General features: G+C 38.5%; 1 long non-coding RNA gene across 1 annotated transcript in view; it reads left to right on the forward strand.

The window, feature by feature from the left end:
* LOC103680133 overlaps window positions 1-14,724 on the forward strand; it is a 45,527-nt gene extending 30,803 nt beyond the window's left edge. Inside the window, exons 2-3 of the long non-coding RNA XR_573057.2 lie at window positions 11,465-11,567; window positions 14,356-14,724. This is a non-coding gene — a long non-coding RNA (uncharacterized LOC103680133). The remainder of the gene's footprint in view (window positions 1-11,464; window positions 11,568-14,355) is intronic.
* Window positions 14,725-20,909: the final 6,185 nt, after the last annotated feature.

Consider the following 20,909-nt stretch of genomic DNA (forward strand, 5'->3'; position numbering starts at 1 on the left):
GAGCATTCCTTCCTCTTGAGATTTTTGGAAGAGTTTGAGAAGGATTGTTGTCAATCCTTTGCCTGGTAGAATTCATCAGGGAGACGAACTGGTGCTTTGGTTTTCTTCATTGGAAGATTTTGATTGCTAATTTGGTCTCCTTATTCATTACTGGTTCAGATTTTCTACTTCTTCATGATTCAATCTTGGTTGATTGTAGGTTTCTAGGAATGTATCTATTTCTTCTAGGTAGTCCAACTAGTTGGCATATCATTGTTCATTGTTGTCTCTTCTGATCCTTTGTATTTCCTTGGTAAATGTTACGTTTCCCCTTTCACTTCTGAATTTATTTAGGTCTTGTCTTTTAGTCTTGCCAAAGAGTCGTCAATCTGTTTTTGCAAAACACCATCTCTGAATTTCATTGATCCTTTCTATTGTTCTTCTGTCTCAATTTAATTTCTGTCTTTCTTCCTGCTCTGATCATTGCTCTGTCCTTTTCTCAGTTAACTTTTGGCTTAGTTTGAGGGTTTTTTTCCAGTTTTTTTTTTAGGTATAAAGTTAGATTCTTTATTTGAGTTCTCTCTTCTTAATGTAGGCATTTATTGTTATTAAATTCTTAGAACTGCTTTTAATGTGTACTATAGGTTTTAATATTTTGCTTCTATTTTCATTTGTCTTGGTGTTTTATTCTTTATTTTTAAATTTCTTCTCTGGCCATTGGTTCTTCAGGAGTGTGTTGTTTGGTTTCCATAGATTTGTATATGTGCCTCAGAAATCTCTCCTTACTGATGTCTGGTTTCATACCATTGTGACTGAGAAATACTATGATATCAACCTTCCTAAATTTCCTAATGCTTGTTTTGTGGCCCATGCTATGATTTATCTTGGAGAATATTCAGTGTGAACTTGAGGGAATATGTATTCTGCTGCTGTGAGGTGGGCTGTACTGTTTATGTCTGTTAGGTACATTTGGTCTAGAGTATAGTTCAAGTCCAAAAGTTCCTTACTGATTTTCTGTCTGGATGATTTATTCATTTTTTTCAACTTTTTTTAAAAATAATTTTTTAGTATGTTAGTCACCATACAGTACATCCCCAGTTTTTGATGCAGTGTTCCACGATTCATTACTTGCGTATAACCCCCAGTGCACCATGTAATACGTGCCCTCCTTACTACCCACCACCGGCCTATCCCATCCCCCACCCCCTCCCCTCTGAAGCCCTCAGTTTGTTTCCCAGAGTCCATAGTCTCTCGTGGTTCATTCCCCCTTCTGTTTAACCCCCCTTCATTCTTCCCTTCCTTCTCCTACCGATCTTCCTATTTCTTATGTTCCATGAGTGAGATTTATTCATTTTTAGAAATCTTTTGTATCGTCTGTTTCTCCTCTCCAGTCTGATGGTATTTGCTTAATACACTGCGGCCCCACACGCAGTGCGTGTCTGTGATCACGGTCTTCTTGATGAGCTGGCAACTTTAGCATCAATAGTTTTATATTTCCCCTGTTGCAGCTTTTGCCTGAAAGTCTACTTTTCTAATAAAAGTATAGCTAACACTGCTTTCTTGGGTTTCTATGTGTATGAAATATCCTTTTTCAAGGCTTCATTTTGAGCTTCTGTGAATCTGGGGTGAGTCTTTTGTAGGCATCATATAGTTGGTCTGGTATTTTTATCCATGCAACCACTCTATGACTTGTGAGTGGAAAATGTAATCTATTTATATGTAACTATTGATAGGTAAGGACTTGCCAATGTCATTTTATTTGTTTTCTGGCTGTTTTGTGGTTTCTTTCATCTTTCTTCCTCTCTTGTTGTTTTTGAATTGATTTTCTATAGTGGTATGCTATGATTCTCTTGTCTTTGTATTTTCTTGAATCCATGTAGGTTTTTTGTGGTTCTATGAGGCTTACATGAAACATCATATAGATGTAATAGCCTATTTTATGCTGATAAAAATTTAACTTTAGTTAGACACAAAAACTCTACCCTTTTACTCCTCCCTTACCCCCATTATTTGTATATAATCACAATTTACCTTTTTGTATATTGTTTATATGTTAAAAATTATTATAGCTAAAACATAATAATAGCTCTATTTATTTTTAATCTTTTAACCTCTATACTCCCGTTCACTGGCTAATGTACCACCTTATTATATTACTAGAATACTCTTAATTAACTACATGCTTATCTGTGAGTCTGCTGTGTATTCTCATGTTTTTATATTACTAATGGTAATATATGGTCTTTTTATTGCAGCTTGAGAACTCCTTTTAGCATTTCTTGTAAGGCAGGCCTAGTGATGATGAACTCCCTCAGCTTTTGTTTCTTTCGGATATTGTTGCTCTCTATTATTTATCTTGAAATATATTTGACTTGTAACAGTGTGTAAATGTAAGCTGTACAACATGTCAGTTTGATATACTTATATATTTAATATGATTGCCATTGTAGCAAATAGCATCTCTATCATGTCACATAATGATGTCTTTCCTGTGATTAGGAAGATTAAGATGTAGTCTTTTCAGAAGTTTATTATCATACAGTGTTGTTGTCTATACTCACTGCACTGTGTGTTAGATCTCCAGGACTTATTTACTTCTAGTTTCAACTTTCTACCCTTGAACAGCATCTGTCCTATTCCCCAACCCCCTGCAACTGGTAATTACCACTCTGCTCTTTGTTTTATGAGACTGGCTGTTTTAGATGCCACCTGTAGCTGATATCATACAGTATTTCTCTTTTTCTATCTGACTAACTCAGCAGAATATCTTTGGGTCCATGTATGTCACAAACGGCAGGATTTCCTTTTTTGTGGCTGAATAATATTCCATTGTATATGTACACTGCATTTTCTTTACTCCTTCGTTGACATACACTTTAATAGTTTCCATATCTTAACTGTTATAAATAATGCTGGAATGAACATGGGGGTGCCGCTATCTTTTGAAGACAGCAGTTTCATTACCTTTGGGAAAATACCCAGAAGCACATCTGCTGGGTTATATGGTAGTTCAATTTTTAAGGTTTTGAGGAACCTCCATATGGTTTTCCATAGCGGCTGCACCTATTTGCCTTTGCACCAATTGTGTACAAGTGTTTCTTTTTTCCCACATTCTCAGCAACACTTGTTATTTCTTGTGTTTTCAATAATCGCCATCGTAATTGGTGTGAGGTGATCTCATTGTGGCTTTCAATTGCATTTCCCTTATGGTTAGGAATGTTGGGCACCTTTTCATGTACCTGTGGGCCATTTGAAGGTCTCCTGAGAAAAATTTTTATTCATATTTTCTGTCCATTTTTAAATTGTTTTGGGGATTTGAGGTTTATAAATTCTTCATATATTTTGGATATTAACCACTCCTTATCAGATATATGATTTGCAAATATTTTCTCTCATTTCACAGATTCTCTTTTCATTCCATTGATGATTTCCTTTGCTGTATAGAAGCATTTTCTAGGTTTAAATATTTGAGGTATTCTGAAAAATTTATTTTTGCAATAATTTACCTTGAAAAAACCAATATGGCCTTTATTATACCAATTTTTTACCTACTGTATAGTCGACAACAAATTGCATGTATTTAAAGTGAACAATGTGATGTTTTGATATACAGTGTGAAAAGAGTCTCACAATTAAGCTAATTAACATATTCACCACCTCACATACTTACCCTTTGCAGGGGTTGGGGGTGGAGGGGGGGGTAAAAACAATTAACATCTCTCTTAACAAATATCAGCTATGCAGTATAGCATTGTTAACTGTAGTCAAGAGGTTGAACATTAGATCTCCAGAACTCATTCAGCCTGTACCAAAACTTCCCCATATCCCTCAGCTCTGTCTCTTGATAACCATTCTGTTCTCTACTTCTAAAAATTTCACTCTTTTAGGTTCTACATAGGAGTGAGGTCATCTAGTACCTTTCGGTGTTTGGCTTATTTCATTAGCATAATGCATCCATGTAGTTGCAAATGAGATTACCTCATTTTTTTTAAAGCTGAGTAATATTTTAGGGCGTGTGTGTGTGTGTTCAGGACCCTCGATAGTGTCTTCATAGTGGCAATACCTATTTACATTCTCACCAAAAGTACACAGTGACTTCCTTCTTTTCCCTACACCTTTGAGAACACTTATTATCTTTTATCTTTCTGATATTAGCATTTTTCCCAAGTGTGAAGTGATATCTCCTTCTCATTTGAATTTGCATTTTCATGATTAGTGGTGTTGAGCACTTTTCATATACCCGTTTGCCATTTGTAGGTCTTCTTTTGAGAAATGTCTTTTCAGGTCCTTGCCCATTTTTCAAACAGGTTGTTTTTTTGCTGTTGAGTTCCCTATATGTTTGGATATTAGTCCTACGTGAGATACTGGTTTGCAGACATTTCCTCCCATTACATAGTCTCCTGCCTCTTGATTTTTTCCTTTGCTGTTCAGAAACATGTTAGTTTGATGCAATCTATTTTTTTCCCTCTATTTGCTTTTGTTTTCTGTGCTTTTGGAGTTGTACCCAAAAATACGTTGTCCATACCAATGTCAACAATTTTTCCCCTATATCTTGTAATACTTTTACAGTTTCAGATCTGACATTTAAGTCTCCAATCCATTTTGAGTTAATTTTTGTATATAGTGTGAGATAAGGGCCAATTTCTTCTTCGTGGATGTGGATATCCAATTTCCCTCATCATTTATCAAAGAGATCATCCTTTCCCCCATTGAATTTTTCTGGCATCATTGTCAATGATCAGTTGACCATAAATGTGTGGATTTATGTCTAAGCTCTTTATTCTGATCCATTGTTCAAATGTCTGTTTTTGTGCTACGACCATACTGCTCTGATTACTATACCTTTGTAGGATAATTTGAAACCCTGCAATGTGATGCTTCCGCTCTGCTCTTTATGCTCAAGATTGCTTTGGATATTTAGGTCTTTTGTGGTTCCTCATGAATTTGATTTATTTTTTTGACATGAGTTTTAGGACTGCCTTTTCTATTTTATGTGAAAACTGCCAGTGGAATTTTCATCAGGATGGCACTGAATTTGTAAGTTGTTTTGGGTAGTATGGACATTTTAACAATATTTCTTTCTTTTTTTTTTAAAGATTTCTTTTTAGCGAGAGGGGGTGTGTGAGCGTGCGCGCACGTACACAAGGTGGGGGAAGGGGCTAAAGGATCTTCAAGCAGACTCCCTGCTGAGCGCAGAGCCCCATGCAAGGCTCCATCTCACAACCTCTGAGTCATGTGCTTAACTGACTGAGCCGCCTAGGCGCCCCTTAACAATATTTTTTTTTCAGTTCATTAAAAGAGGTTATCTTTCCATTCATTTGTGTCTTCTTCAATTTCTTTCAATATTTTATAGTTTTCAGTGTACACTTTTACATTCTTAATTTTTTTCCTTTTTTTTTTTTTTTTTTAGTGCTATCATATATGGGAGCTTTTTCTTCTTTTTCTGAGAGTCTGTTGTCAGTGTGTAGAATCACAACTGATCTTTGAATGTTCGTTTTTTATCCTGCAACTTACTGAATTCATTTATTTTAACAGTTTTTTGGTGCATGTTTAGAAGCTTCTGAATATAGGATGATGTCATCTTCAAACAGGGACAATTTAACTCCTTCGTTTATGATTTGGATTTTATTTCTTTTTCTTGCCATTCTGCTCAGGCTAGGTCTTCAAGTACTATATTGAATGGAAGTGTCAAGAATAGGCAACCTTGGCTTGTTGACCTCAACTTAGAAGAAAAGCTTTCAGGGGCGCCTGGGTGGCACAGAGGTTAAGCGTCTGCCTTTGGCTCAGGGTGTGATCCCAGCGTTATGGGATCGAGCCCCACATCAGGCTCCTCTGCTATGAGCCTGCTTCTTCCTCTCCCACTCCCCCTGCTTGTGTTCCCTCTCTTGCTGGCTGTCTCTATCTCTGTCGAATAAATAAATAAGAATCTATAAAAAAAAAAGAAAAGAAAAGCTTTCAGCTTCCACCATTCAATAGGACGTTAGTTTGGGGCTTGTCATAGAAGGCTTCTATTATGTGAGGGAAATTCCTTCTATACCTAATTTGTTGAGTGTCTTTATCATGAAAGGAAATTTTGTTTCATCAAATAATTTTTCTGTGTCTGTTAATATGATTGTATGATTTTTCACCTTCATTCTGTTAATGTGTATCACATTTGATTTGTATACGGTGAGCTATCTTTGAACCTCACAGATCAGTCCCACTTGATCATGGTGTGTGATCCCTTTAATGTGATGTGGAATTTTATTTGCTAGTATTTTTTGAAGATACTTGCATCTAGGTTTTTCAGGGCTATTGACCTGTAATGTTTTATAGTACCCTTGTCTGGTTTTGCTATCAGGGGAATGATGGCCTCATGAGTTTGGAAATGTCCCCTCCTCTAATTTTTTAGAAGAGTGAGAAATTTTGGCTTTAATTACTCAAATGTTTGGTATAATTCACCAGTAAAGCATCTGGTTCTGGGATTTTCCTTATTGAGAGGTCTTTTGAATACTAATTCAATATCTTTACTCACTAGTGATCTGTTCAGATTTTCTATTTATCCAGTATTCAGTCTTGGTAGGTTGTATGTTTCTAGGAATTTGTCCATTGTTTTCTAGGTAATCCAGTTTGTTGGCATGTGATAGTTAATACTTGTCTCTTACGGTGTTTTATATTTCTGTGGTATCATTGTAATGATACACCTTTATTATTGTTAGTCTTTTTTCTTATTCTAGCTAATTGTCAATTTGGGTTATTAAAAAAAAATTCTATTGATCTTTTCTACTATCTTTATGGTCTCTATTGCTTTAACTTCTTTTATTATTTACTTCTGCTAACTTTGGTCTTAGTTTGGTCTTTTTCTGGTTTCTTGAGTTGTAAAGGTAGATTGTTTAATGGAGATCTTTTTTAAATTTTTTATTTAAGATATAGTGTATTATTAACATCTAGTGTATGATTAGTTTTAGGGGTAGAATTTAGTGATTCATCAGTTGCAAAAAACACCCAGTGCTCATTCCATCAATTACCCCATCCCCCCCTCACCTCCCCTCCAGCAGCCCTCAGTTTGTTCCCTATAGTTAAGAGTCTCTTATGGTTTGCCTCCGTTTTGTTTTCCCTTCCCTTCCCCTAGGCTCATTTGTTTTGTTTCTTAAATTCCACTTATGAGTTTTTTTTTTTCTTTATGTATTTATCACTTTCAGGATCCCTCTTTGAGGTGCTTTTGCTGCATCCCTGAGTTTTGGTATACTGTGTTTCCATTCTCATTTGTTTCAAGATATCTTTTGATTCTCTCTACAACTACTTCTCTGACACACTTGTTCAGAACTGTGTTGTTCAAGTCCCATGTATTTGTGAATTTTCCAGCATTCTTCTTGATAGTGCTTTCTGGTTTCACATCATCATGGTTAGAAACAATCCTTGATATGATTTCAGTCCTTTTGTATTTTTGAAGGCTTGCTTTGGGCTTAGCCTATGATCTATCTTAGGGAATGTTCTCTGTGTACTTGAGAAGAATGGGCATTTTACTGCTGTTGGATAGAATGTATTATATATGTCTGTTAGGTACACTTGATCTGAAGTGTAATTTCAAGTCCAGTATTACCTGACGGATATTCTGTTTGAGCGACCTACCCAGTGTTGAAAATCAGGTATTAAAGTTCCCTACTACTATTGTAGATATGTTATTTCTCCCTCGATAGCTCTTAATATTTGATTTATATATTTAGGGACTCCAGTGCTTGGTGCATAACATTTATAATCGCTTAATGAATTAACCCATTTATCATTATAATAACCTTCTCTGCTCCTTTGCTAGGTTTTCACTTAAAGTCTAATTGTCTGAGACTAGTCGGGCTTGCTCTCTTTTGATTATCATTTGTGTGGAATAACATTTTCCAAGCCTTCAACTTTATCCTATAGAGTTGTATACACAGCATAGGATTGGATTTAAAAATTCATTCAACCACTCTGTGTGTTTTACTTGGGAAATTTCATCTATCATTAAAGTGTAAATGGACCAAGACTCAGTAACAAAGGAACTACAATACAGGTAGAAAGAACTTTCTCTCTTACTACCTTCGTTTGTGGTTTATTCTTAGTGGTATCCTTTGATTCCTTTTTCTTGGTATATTGTGTACTTAGGACAAGATTTTTGTTTCCCATGAGGCTTACATAAAACTACTTGTAACAGTCTAGTTTAACCTGGAAACAACTTAATTTTGATTACGTACTAAAATTTTATGGTTGTATTTCTCCCTTCTCCCAATACCTTGTTTTTGATGTTACAATTTACGTATTTTAAGTGTGTATCCACTAACAAATTATCATAGTGGTCATTTTAAAATCTTTTCACTTTCAAATTGGAGTAGAAAGTGGCTTATGCACCACCACTACAGTATAAGACTATGCTGTGTTTGACTCTGTGCTTGCCTTCACTAGTGAGTTTTCATGTGTCCTTTTGCTTCCGTATGAACAACTCCTTTTAACATTTCTTGTATGGCAGCTCTAGTGGTTAAAGAAATCCCTCCACATTTACTTGTCTGGGAACATCTTTCTCTCTCCTTTATTTCTAAAGGACAGCTTTACTGATATAGTATTTTTGGTTCATAATTTTTCACTTGCAACAGTTTGAATATATTATTCCACACTCTTTATCTGCAAGGTTCTTGTGGGCTCCCTTGTATGTTATAGGTCTCTTCTTTTGCTAACAAAATTTTTACTTTGACTTTTTAATGTGTCTCGATGTAGAGTGCAACTTGCAAACTATTTGGGGTCCTTTGGACTGACTTCATGGATACACATTTGGATTTCTTTCCCCAGATGTGGGATGTTTTCCAGCAATTATGTCTTTACACACATTTTCTGCCCCTTTCTCATTCTCTTCTCCTTCTGACTTCCATAATTCATGAGACTACATGTGAAACGATGTACAGGCCTTTAAATCTTTCTTCACACACTTATTTTTTCTTTTTTGCTCCTCTGAGTGGATATCAAATGTTCTCCTCAAGTTTGCTGATTCTTGGTTCAGCTTATTCAAGTCTGCTTTTGAAAGCCTATATTAAAATTTTCAGATCAGGGATGCCTGGGTGGCTCAGTCAGTTAAGCATCTGACTTCAGGTCCAGTCATGATCTCAGGATCATGGGATTGAGCCCCATGTTGGGCTCCCCACTCAGCAGGGAGTCTGCTTGTCCTTCTTCCCCTCCCCTCAGTCATGCTCACTCTCCCTCTCAAAATCTTTATCAGGGAAAAAAAATATCAGGGTAAATGAAAGGGATATATGGTTTAATCTGAAACCAGTTGCAATTTGCTCCCAGTTGCAAAAGCTGAAACAATTTGAGCAACAAAGTAAATACCAGTGTTGGATTAAAAGTTACAATGTAAGATATTGTGTGTGTGTGTGTGTGTGTGTGTGTGTATACACACACACACTATTTATATCATGTAAAGTCTCTCTATAGATGATAGATAGATGATAGATAGATAGAAACAATCAAATAGATGAGAAATCTTCCTGGTAGAAAAATACAAAACACTATGGGAGGATATTCCTGTTCCCAGGAGATGGAGATTAATTTATTCCTTCCCCTGTGACTGGGCTGGACACATAGTAACTTTATAATGTAGATACCTGGAAAACACTAGCTTAACCAATGTTCAAGGTTAATACCTCCAGTGATATATCCTTTATCATGAATCTAATGATGAGAAAACAGACCCCACTTAACTTTAACTTCTCAATTATTCTGGCAAGGACATTTGGTACTATGTTGCAGAAAAGTGGTGAGAGTGAGGCATCCTTGTCTCAGTCCTCCTCTTAGAGAAAAAGCAGTCACCTTTCACTGTTGAGTATGTTAGCTGTGGGCTATGCTGAGGTACATGCCCCTTGTACCCATTTGGTTGAGAGGTTTTATCATGAATGGATATTGAATTCTGTCAAAGGCTTTTCCTGCCTCTATTGAGATGATTGCAGGAGTTTAATCCATTATTTTGTTCATGTGCTGTATCACATTGATTGATTTGTGGATATCGAACCATCCTGCATCCCTGGAATAAATCCCATTTGCTAATAGTGTATAATCCTTTTAATGCCCTGTTGAATTCAATTTGCTACTGTTTTCCTGAAGATTTTTACATCTCTGTTCATCAGGTAATTGGCCACTACTTTCCACTCCTTGTAGTGTCCTTGTCTGGTTTTGGTATCAGGGTAATGCTGGCCTCATGAAAGGAGTTTGGAAGTGTCCCCTCCTCTTCCTTTGTGTGTGTGTGTGTGTGTGTGTGTGGAATACTTTGAGAAGAATTGGTAGTCTTTAAATGTTTGGTAGAATTTGCCATTGAAGTCTTCAACTTTTGTTAGGTTTTTGATTACTGTTTCAGTCTTCTTACTAGTAATTGTTCTCTTCAGGTTTTCTATTTATGATTCAATCTTGGTAGGCTGACTAGTTCTAGGAGAGTTCCATTGCTAGGTTGTCCAATTTGCTGGGGTATAATTGTAGCAGTATTTTAGGTCCTTTGTATCTGTGTGATGTCAGTTGTAATAGTTCCTATTTCTACTTTTATTTCTGCTCTGCTTTTCTTCTGACTTTGGGCTTAGTCTGAATTTCCATTTTCATTTGCCTCAAGATATTTTTTATTTCCTTTGATGGCTTCTTTGTCCTTTCGGTTGTTCAATTACAAAATGTTAAATCCACAAATATGTGGAAATTACCAGCCGCCTTATCCTTCATTTCCAGTTTTAACCACTGTGTTTAGAAAAGAGGCTTGATACGGTTTTCTGGCCTGGCATATGCTATATCCTGGAGAATGTTCCACAACTGTCTGTTGATGCCATCTGGTCTCAAGTCCAAAGTTTCCTTATTCTGTCCAGATGAAGTCCCCTACTATTATTACTGTGTCTCTTAATACTTACTTGCTTTATGTATTCAGGTGTTCTTACCCTAAGTATTTATAAATGTTGTATGCTCTTGTTTGATACCTTTATCATTATACAATGACCCTCTTTGTCATAGACTTTCAGCCAAAGAACATAACTCCAGCCACACTTGCATGGAAGATATTTTTCCAACCTTTCATTTTCAGTCTGTGTCCTTACAGCTGAAGTCAGTCTCTTATAGGGAATATATACTTGGGGCTTGTATTTATACCCCTTTAGCCACTCTGTCTTTTTAGTCCATTTACATAATGTAATTCATAGGTATGTACTTACTACTGCCATTTTGGTTTGCTGTCTGGCATACCTAGATCTAATACAAATTTTTGCTTTGTGGTTACCACGAAGATTGAAGAAACTTCACACTTTTTGGTTTTGATATCACAATTTACATATTTTTTACTTTATGTATCCATGAACAAATTATTTTTAATACTTTTGTAGCTTTCACAGTAGAGTTAGGTGATTTACCCACCACTAACACAACATGAGGGTATTCTGAATTTAAGTATTTACCTTTACTAGTGACAGGAGAACATGTGAAAGTATAGATCAAATTAGGTGTCCTTTCATTTCAGCTTGAAGAAGTTCCTGTAACATCTCTCCAAAATCCAGTCTTAACTCCTTCAGCCTACACTTGCCTGGGAATCTTCCTTCCACTTTGAAGGACAACTGTGCCAGGTAGAGTATTCTTGGTTGGCAGTTTTCTTCTTTCAGCACTTTTGGAGACTTTGGGTTTGTGATTCGGTGACCTCAACTCCTGGCAGCAGTGCAGTCATCACTTCACCTGTAGTTTCAGAGATACTAAATATCAAAAACAAAAGAACAACTTTCCCAATCCCCATAAATGATTAGATTTTCTACTATTTACTCAAAGTTGAGTGTATGGGAAAAGCTTTCCTTTTTCCGTAATAACTATAAGCAGACAAGGTCTGACATGATGGAAGCAGAAAAGATGCTGTGATCTTCTAGGTGAAGAACCACAACAGTGCATGTGCATTTAACTGAGAAGTTCACCGTCCCCAACATATCATTATCTGTTCATCGTCAGGCTCCTGAACTTACGTTAGCAACAGAAACAAGGAAGGATACAAAGGACTTGAGGAAAAAATTTCCAACAAGAGTGGGGGGAACAGGGGGTGGCATGCCATGAACTTGTACAAATCATCTCTGGTGATTTTTAGTAAAACTGCTGCAAATAGGAAAAGTCTAAGAATACGAATTTCCCAGATCTTACAAAGATTCTCATATATGCCTTAATATCCAAAATCATTAAATATAGTTTTAGCAAATACTGGCAAATTTAAGAATTTCTAGCAAGGTTAAGTGAATTTTATACCAGGACTACCACAGTTTTTCATTGTTAAGAAATATCATTTTTATAACTTTACAAGTGACTATATGGATGCATATATATTCAACTTAAAGATGTCACTGACCCCCAATGTTAGTTTACCTATTGAGAGAGAGAGATTAATTCCCTCTAAGGTCAAAAAGAACCCTAGGAAATCCCAACACCTTGGGATTATTTAGCACCTTGAGGTATTAGTAAAGAATTAACCACTGGAAAAGAAGGGTTCAAATAATCTCTGTTTACAGAGTATGGTCAAAGTGTCAGACAAAATATTATAAAGATTATGTCAAGCATATAGTACATATTTTATGCACATTCTAAGCAGCTGGAAGATAGGCTGCAGTTTAAAATAGGAGTAAATCTGACAAGACATGTGAAAAGCCTGTATTAATAAAATTGTGCGCTCCCTATACAGGTAGTACAGATTTGAGGTGAAATCTAACCATTTCCTTGGGTAGAAAAATAAATATTACATAGAGACACCTAAATATGTGTGTGTATTCTACAGAAGAATAAAAAGTGGTAACCTTCAGGAGTTATTTACAATACATGTGCACAAAAAGATTTTCAACCTAACTAATCACCAGAGAATGTAAAACCGCAATGAGATACCACCTCACACCTAAAACATACACTCACACACACACGAAAATAGCAACTGCTGGTAAGGATGTAGAAAAACTAGAGCCCTGTGTACTGTTTATAGGAACATAAGTTGGTGTTCCTGCCATAGAAAACAGTATAGATACCCAAAGTAATTGAATGCAGGGTCTCAACGAGGTATTTGCAGACCTATATTCTTAGCAGCATTATTCACAGCAGCCAAAAGATGGGAAAAAATCCAAGTGTCACTGTTACATAAATGGATATTGTGATATATACTTATGATAAATTATTGAGCCTTAAATAGGAAGAAATTCTGGCACCTGCCACAACCTAGATGAAGTTTGCAGACATTAAGCCAAGGAACATACATCAGTCACAAAAATCATTCTACTCATATGAGACACCTAGAATAATCAAATTAATGGAGGCAGTAAATAGAATGGTGGTTGATAGGGACCGGGGAGGGTAGGAAATGGAGTTAGTGTTTAATGGGTGCAGTTTTTAAGTGATTCAGTTCAGCCTTTTCTATAAGTCAAATCATTCCTGTTTTAAAAACATGTATTTTCCCATTAACAACAATAATTCAGCATCCATCTACTTATGAAAGTGCATTCCTGGGAGCTTTGGGACCCAGGTAGGAAAGTGTGAAATCCCTGGACAGTCTAAGACCAAGGAGAGCCCTTTTGAGAAAGCAGGCTTTCACCCAGGCAGCTCACTGGCTAACCAGAGTCCCAGATACAGAAACATTTCCACACTCCTGAGGACTTACCCACCGCCCCATTTGGCTCTGGGGCTGTCACCAGTACCATACACCAAGGGCCTTGGGAGCAGTCACACCCATCCGTAGGTCTGGTAATAGAGACCTTGGTCTTGGCTGTGGACCCTGAAGTAGCCATGCATACTGGAGCTCGGGCCCTGTAAGCTGTGTCCAGCCCATCCCAGTTGTAGCCAACCACTAGTCCTTCCTGGCCCAGGGACATAGTAGGAGAGTCTCATTTCTCAGGTCCTAGCTATAGATCTGAAAATAGCTCTGTACCCTTGAGGACTTGGCTATAGTCCTGTTTGGCTTGGTTGTGTCACTTGTGCGTTGGATAATAGACATTCAGACCTCAGTGCAGGCTGTGGACCCTGAAACTGCAGTTCCCCACCATGGTACATAAATAGTCTTGTTGACACAGAGCAGGCAGGAGAAATGCTCCTCCATGCCTCCTGAGAAACCGAAAGGGCCCTATTAGTGACTGCAGCGTCCTCCCAGCCACAGTCTGTGAGCAGTTGGAGGGTCTCCTATCTATAACACTGGAGATCCCGAAAGTGCCCTATATTGGAAATCGGTAACCAAAGGGTTAACAGCACTAATAAGTACAACTGTAACTTTTACACAAATTGTTTGTCCCCAGAATGCACTGTGAGCTAACACAGGCCCTATGGCCTGCCATGCCACAGTGTTTCCACAGGTAGGATTATGTCAGACAAGAATGTTAACAAAACCTTGACTTAACTGTTTTGCAGAGACTCAGAGTTTCACCAAGGACCTGGCCAGAACCACCAACCTTCTCGCCGAGCAAGTGTGAGTGTCCGGTGGATGACCTTGCAATATAGAAGGGCCTAAAATTCCACCCTTGGCTCATGCTAAGGACCCAGCTTTCTAGTCACGAATTGCATGACAACATATACAGAAGACCCACGCAAGTCCAGATAACACAATGACTTTGGTACTTCCCTACTTATAAACCTCCTGTAAGTAATGTGGCTCCTCTCCCCATACTACTTGCTTCTCAATATTATCCCTGACTCTTCCCCCCTTGGGGAGGCAGATTTGAGGCTTGCCTTCCCATCTCTTTATTGGCTGCCTCTTGAATAAATCCTTTCCCAGCTGCATGCTCCATGCCTCAGGTTCAGTAACATCCTCAACGCCAGCCCCTTCACACTCATAGTCTGCCAGTAGTCCTGAGGGGCCAAGGTCCCAGCAGGAGATGTTCCCATCCTATAATTCCTGCCCTATACTCAGGTCCCCATCCATCACAGCTGCACTAGCAGCTAGCAGATACCCAGTGGGAAACATACCCATGCCTCAGGAATCTAGAAAGCACCCTATCTTCAGTTCCAGGCTTTCCCAACGGTGTCCACTGACAGTCATGCATGCACAGGAGTGAGGCAGGAGACACAATTGCACCTAAGGAGATGCTGAAAGGGCCCTATACTCAGGTACATACCCTCCAGTCATGGTCAGGGACCAGCCCACCTAGGGACCTACCAAGAAACATCATCCATTTGTGCCTCCAGAGCTAGGTCCGCTGACAACACACATGACTGTACAAGTTGTAACAGACCTGGAGCACAGTTCCCGTCCCTCTCAACCATGGCCCGTCCTATCTACCTAGGGACCTACCCACTCACAAGAGAGCACCCCTCTCAGAAACCATGGGGGAGTCACAGTTGCCATGTACCTGATAATGGGCTCACTGGTGGAGGACCCAACTGTGGTCCCACAGTGTATGCTCAGCCTAGTGGCACTCTACTGAGCAAGGTAATGGAGGCAGTCCCACCCACTCAGGGACCAGACAGGATCCATGCCCACCAACCACAGACCCACCAGCAGTCTCAGAACTGGCTCCATCCCAGCGTGATTGCGATTTTGAAGGTAATCCCACCAACCCAGAGAACAGATAGGAATCTACAGAAATCCCGGAGCTGAGGAATACAATGAGAAGTGAAACATTCAGTAGATTGCGCAACAGATTTGATCATGTAAGTGTAAGTGAACTTACAAATTAATAAAAGTTACCTAGCTAGAGGAACCAAGAGGAAAAGTGAAGAAAGACTACATGAATTGGGGGACACTGTCTTGTTAATATTAGCATCACGGGAGTCCCAGGAGGAGATGAGAGAAAGGAGAATAATTATCTGGGGAGAGAGATGGATATTTGGGTACGGAATGTTGAAAGGACCCCAACCAAGATCAACACAAGATTCAGGTACATTATAATAAAAATATTAAAAGACAAGGAGAGAATTGCTAATGCAGCAAGAAGAAAAACAACTTGCTGTATTCAAGGGCCTCCCTATACGAATAACAGTGGATTTCTTTGCAGAAACCTTGTAAACAAGGAGGAAGTGGATAATATATTCAAAATGCTGAAAGAAAAAAAACACAAACCTGCCACTGAGAATACTATATACAGCAAATCAAGCCTCCAGAAAAACAAACGCTAAGAGAGCTCATCACCACTAGAGCTGCCTTAGAGAGTTCTTTAGGCTGAAATAAAAGGATGTTAAATGACAGGAACTATGAATGTATAAAACTCACTGGCAAAAGTAAATATATATAAATTCATAATACCCTGGCACTGTAATAGTGGTATGTAGGTCACCTGTTTCTCTACTATAAAAGTTTGTAACTCAGAAGACCATGACACTTGATCTCAGAGCCATGAGTTCAAGCCCCACATTGGGCATAGAGCTTAAATAAAAATAAAAATAAATAAAAATACAAATGACCATAACTACATTGATTTACTAATGGCTGTGCAAAGAAGTGACATCAACAGTATAAAACATGAGAGGAAAGTAAAAGTGTAGAATTGTGCAAAATTGATAACTTATCAATTTAAAGTACCTTTTATACACACAAGATATTTTAAGTATGCCTCATAGAAACCACCAGTAAGAAAGCTAGTGTGGTTTCCACAAAGATTAAAAAAAGGAATTCATTTGTACCACATCAGGAAAAACAAAAACGAAAACCCACAAAGGAACACTGCAAGAGGAGGAGAGAGGGGAAAAAAGGAACTAAAACAGCAGCAGCAACAGCCACCACCAGAAAACACTGAAAGGGCAAGTTTAAGTCCTTACAAGTTAAACAAATGGTCTAAATTCTCATATTGAATAACACAAAGTAATTGAATAAATTTTAAAACGTCCAACAATATGCTATAAAATATACCCTAACTTTAAAGACACATAAGTGAGGGAGTGAGAAAACCAATATTCCATGCAATCGGTGACCCAAAGAGAGCTGAAGTGACCATACTCACCAGACAAAATAGACTTTCAGTCAAAATTGGTAACAAGAGACAAAGGTCATTCTACATCGATAAAGGATCAATTCATCAAGAGACTATAACAATAAAAACTTTATACACACTCATTATAAGAGGACCTAGATATTTAAACCAAATATTAGCAAAACTAAAGGAAGAAATAATAAAAGTAGGGAATGTCAGTATTCCACTTTCAACATTGGACAGAGCATCCAGAAAATTAATAACCAGTGCACCTACATAACACTATAGACAAATGGACCTAACACATATATACAGAACATTCCATCCAACAGCACCAGAAAACATTCTTCTCAAGTGCACATGAAACCATCACCAGGATAGATGATATGCTGAGCCACAAAGCCAATCTTACCACATATAATATTAAAACCATAACTCAAAACTTTCCAACCAAAATGGTACGGAACTAGAAATCATTGCAGGAGGAATATTAAATTCATAAATATATAGAAATAAAATAGCCTGAAGTTAGCAATAGAAAATATTAAAGATTAGAGCAAAAATTTTAAAAAGAGAACTGAAAATGAGAAGTGCAAACAAGAAATTAAAACTAAACATTGTTTCTTTAAAAAAAATAAAATTGATAAACACTTAGCTACACTAACCAAGCGGGGGAAAGGACCCGAATCAACAAAATTGTGAATAAAAAAGGAAACATTACAACTGATACCACAGAAATACAAAAGACCGTGAAAGTACTATGAACAACCATGTGCCAACAAACTGGACAACCAAGAAGAAATAGAAAAATCCCTAGAAACATTCAACCTATAAAGATTGAATCAGGAAAAAAAAAATCTGAACAGACCTATTACTAATAAGGAGATTGAATCCATTAACGAAAATCTCTTAACAAAAACAGGATCAGATGGCTTCACTGGTGAATTTTACCAAATATTTAATTAAGAATTCTCAAATTTTATGAAAAATTTTAAAAATGATCATTTCACAAGACCAACATTACCCTGATAACAAACCCAGAAAGGGACATAAAGAAAACTACAGGCAAATACCCTATTAACATAGATGCAAAACTCCTCAAGGAAATAAATTGAACACAGCAGCATATTAAAAGAAGCATTCAGCACAATCTGCTGGGATTTATCCCTGGGATGCAAGGATAATTCGATATACAGAAGTCAATCAATGTGATACATTAATAGAAAATTCTTATCATCTCAATAGATGCAGAAAAAACATTTGAAAAAATTCACCCATTCATGATAAAAATTCAACAAATTAGGTATAGAAGTAATATACATATGCATAATAAAGATCATATATAACAAGCCTACCACCAACCTCATACTCAATGATGAAAGGATAAAAGCTTTTCCTCAAATATTGGGAACAAAACAAGAGTGTCCACCTTTACCAATCCTATTCAACATAGCCCTAGGCATCCTACCCAGCTCAGTCAGGCAAGAAAAAGAAATAAAAGTAACAAAATGAATAGAACTAGAAGATATTATGCTTAAGTGAAATAAAGAAATACCATATGATTTCCCTTTTACGTGAAGTCTAAAAAACAAACAGAAACAGACTCATAGATACAGGAAAGAAACTTGGTTACCAGAGTGGAAAGGTTTTAGGAGTTGAAATAGGTGAAGGAGATTGAGAGTTAAAAACTTCCAGTTATAGGGGGGAGGAGTTAAGATGGCCGAGGAGTAGGGGTCCCCTTTTTCAGCCAGTCCCATGAGTCGAGCTGGATAGGTACCAGACCATCCTGAACACCCACGGAATCAGCCTGAGACGCAGGAAGATACATCTGATCTCTACAAACGAACATCTCCAGCGCTGAGTATTGAGGTACGAAGCGGGGAGCCGTGAAACCGCAAACAGATATCAGAAGATAAATGGAAGGGGGAGGGAGCCGCCGCGCTAGGGCGCTGGGAAGCGGTAGCCACCTGCACGGGGGAGCGTGCGGACTCGCGGACCCGGCACCCTCGGGAAAGCAGACAGACTGTGAGCCTGGGAACAAGCATGACCAGACAAAACTGGAGCTCCGGAGCATGTGAACCACACTGAAATGGAGCTCGGGAGCACACAGGGGCAGCTGGCGGCTAGCAGTGTTAGAAACACAAAGGACAGAGATGTGCCGGCTCTGGGAGTGAGGGCTGGGACGCTGGCTGTGGGGTGCACATCCCGGGACACTGCAGGGTTTTTAGCAGCACCGACAGAAACAGAGTTAAGGCCAGAAGAGCTCAGTGGAGAGCAGACTGCATACTCTGTTCTGAGACAGAGGCTGGGATTTGGCCACTGCTGCTCTGACTCTCAGAAGAGCCACAGAAAACCACCAGGGAAAGCCACCAGAGAATAAAACCCTGGAAATACCAGCTCACAGTGTGCCCATCCCCCATCGCCTCTCGCAGGGGACACGGAGACTCTTCCCAAACAGGGTTGCCTGAGTATCAGCGTGGCGGGCCCCTCCCCCGGAAGGCAGGCTGACAAATCAAGAAGCCCACATCCCTAAGGTCCCTAAAAAACAAGTGCACACTGCCGTTGCCTGAGTATCAGCATGGCAGGCCCCTCCCGCAGAAGGCAAGCAGAAATATCAGAAGCCCATATCTCTTTGGTCCCTAGAAAAGAAGAAAACACTGCCTGGATCCTGGTCAATAATGTGGGCTCTGGGCATGCCCACAACCTCTCCTCATCAGAATGACAAGGAGGAGAAATCCCCCCACCAACAAAGAAAAGATACAGAGTCTGTGGCCTCTGCCACAAAACTAATGAATATAGATATAAACAAATTGTCAGAAATGGAGTTCAGAGTAACAATGGTCAAGATGATATGTAGGCTTGAAAAAACTATTAATGAAAATACTAACGAGAATATAGAATCTCTAAGGGCAGAAATGAGAGCAAATCTGGCAGAAATTAAAAATGCTACGAATCAAATGCAGTCTAAACTACAGGCTCTGACGGCCAGGGTAAATGAGGCAGAAGAACGAATGAGCGAACTGGAGGATGGGTTAGTAGAAGACAAAGCTAAAACAGAAACTTGGCTCAAAAAAATCCAATCTCAAGAATGCAGGTTATGGGAGATTACTGACTCAATGAAACGTTCCAATGTCAGAATCATCGGCATCCCCGAGGGGGTGGAGAAAGAGAGAGGTCTAGAAGAGATATTTGAACAAATTGTAGCTGAAAACTTCCCTAATCTAGCAAAGGAAACAAGCATTCGTGTCCAAGAGGCAGAGAGTACCCCTCCCAAGCTCAACCACGACAAACCTACGCCACGTCACGTTATAGTGCAATTCGCAAATATTAGATTCAAGGATACAGTATTGAAAGCGGCCAGGGCAAAGACATTTCTCATGTTCCAAGTCAAAAGTATCAGGATTACATCAGACCTGTCTACACAGACCTGGAATGAGAGAAAGGGTTGGGGGGAGGCATTTTTAAAGCTCTTTCAGAGAAAAACATGCAGCCAAGGATCCTTTATCCAGCAAGGCTGTCATTCAGAATTGATGGAGAGATGAGGACCTTCCAGAATCGCCAGTCACCAGTTTTGTAACCACGAAACCAGCCCTACAGGAGATATTAAGGGGGGGTTCTCTAAAAGTAAAAAGGCCCCAAGAGTGATACAGAACAGAAAGTTACAATCTATAAAAACAAAGACTTTACAGGAAACATGACATCATTAAAATCATATCTCTCAATAATTACTCTCAATGTGAATGGCCTAAATGCTCCCATAAATGCCACAGGGTGGCAGATTGGATAAAAAGACATGACCCATCCATTTACTGTCTACAAGAGACTCATCTTGAACCTAAAGATACATCCAGACTGAAAGTGAAGGGATGGAAAACCATTTTTCATGCCAATGGACCTCAAAAGAAAGCTGGGGTGGCAATTCTTACATCAGACAGATTGGATTTTAAACTAAAGACTGTAGTTAGAGATACAGAAGGGCACTATATTATTCTTAAAGGACGTATTCAAGAGGTGGATATGACAATTATAAATATCTACGCCCCCAACAGGGGAGCAGCT

Source organism: Ursus maritimus, unplaced genomic scaffold, assembly GCF_017311325.1.
Source record: "Ursus maritimus isolate PB19 unplaced genomic scaffold, ASM1731132v1 scaffold_95, whole genome shotgun sequence".
Taxonomy (NCBI): Eukaryota; Metazoa; Chordata; class Mammalia; order Carnivora; family Ursidae; genus Ursus; species Ursus maritimus.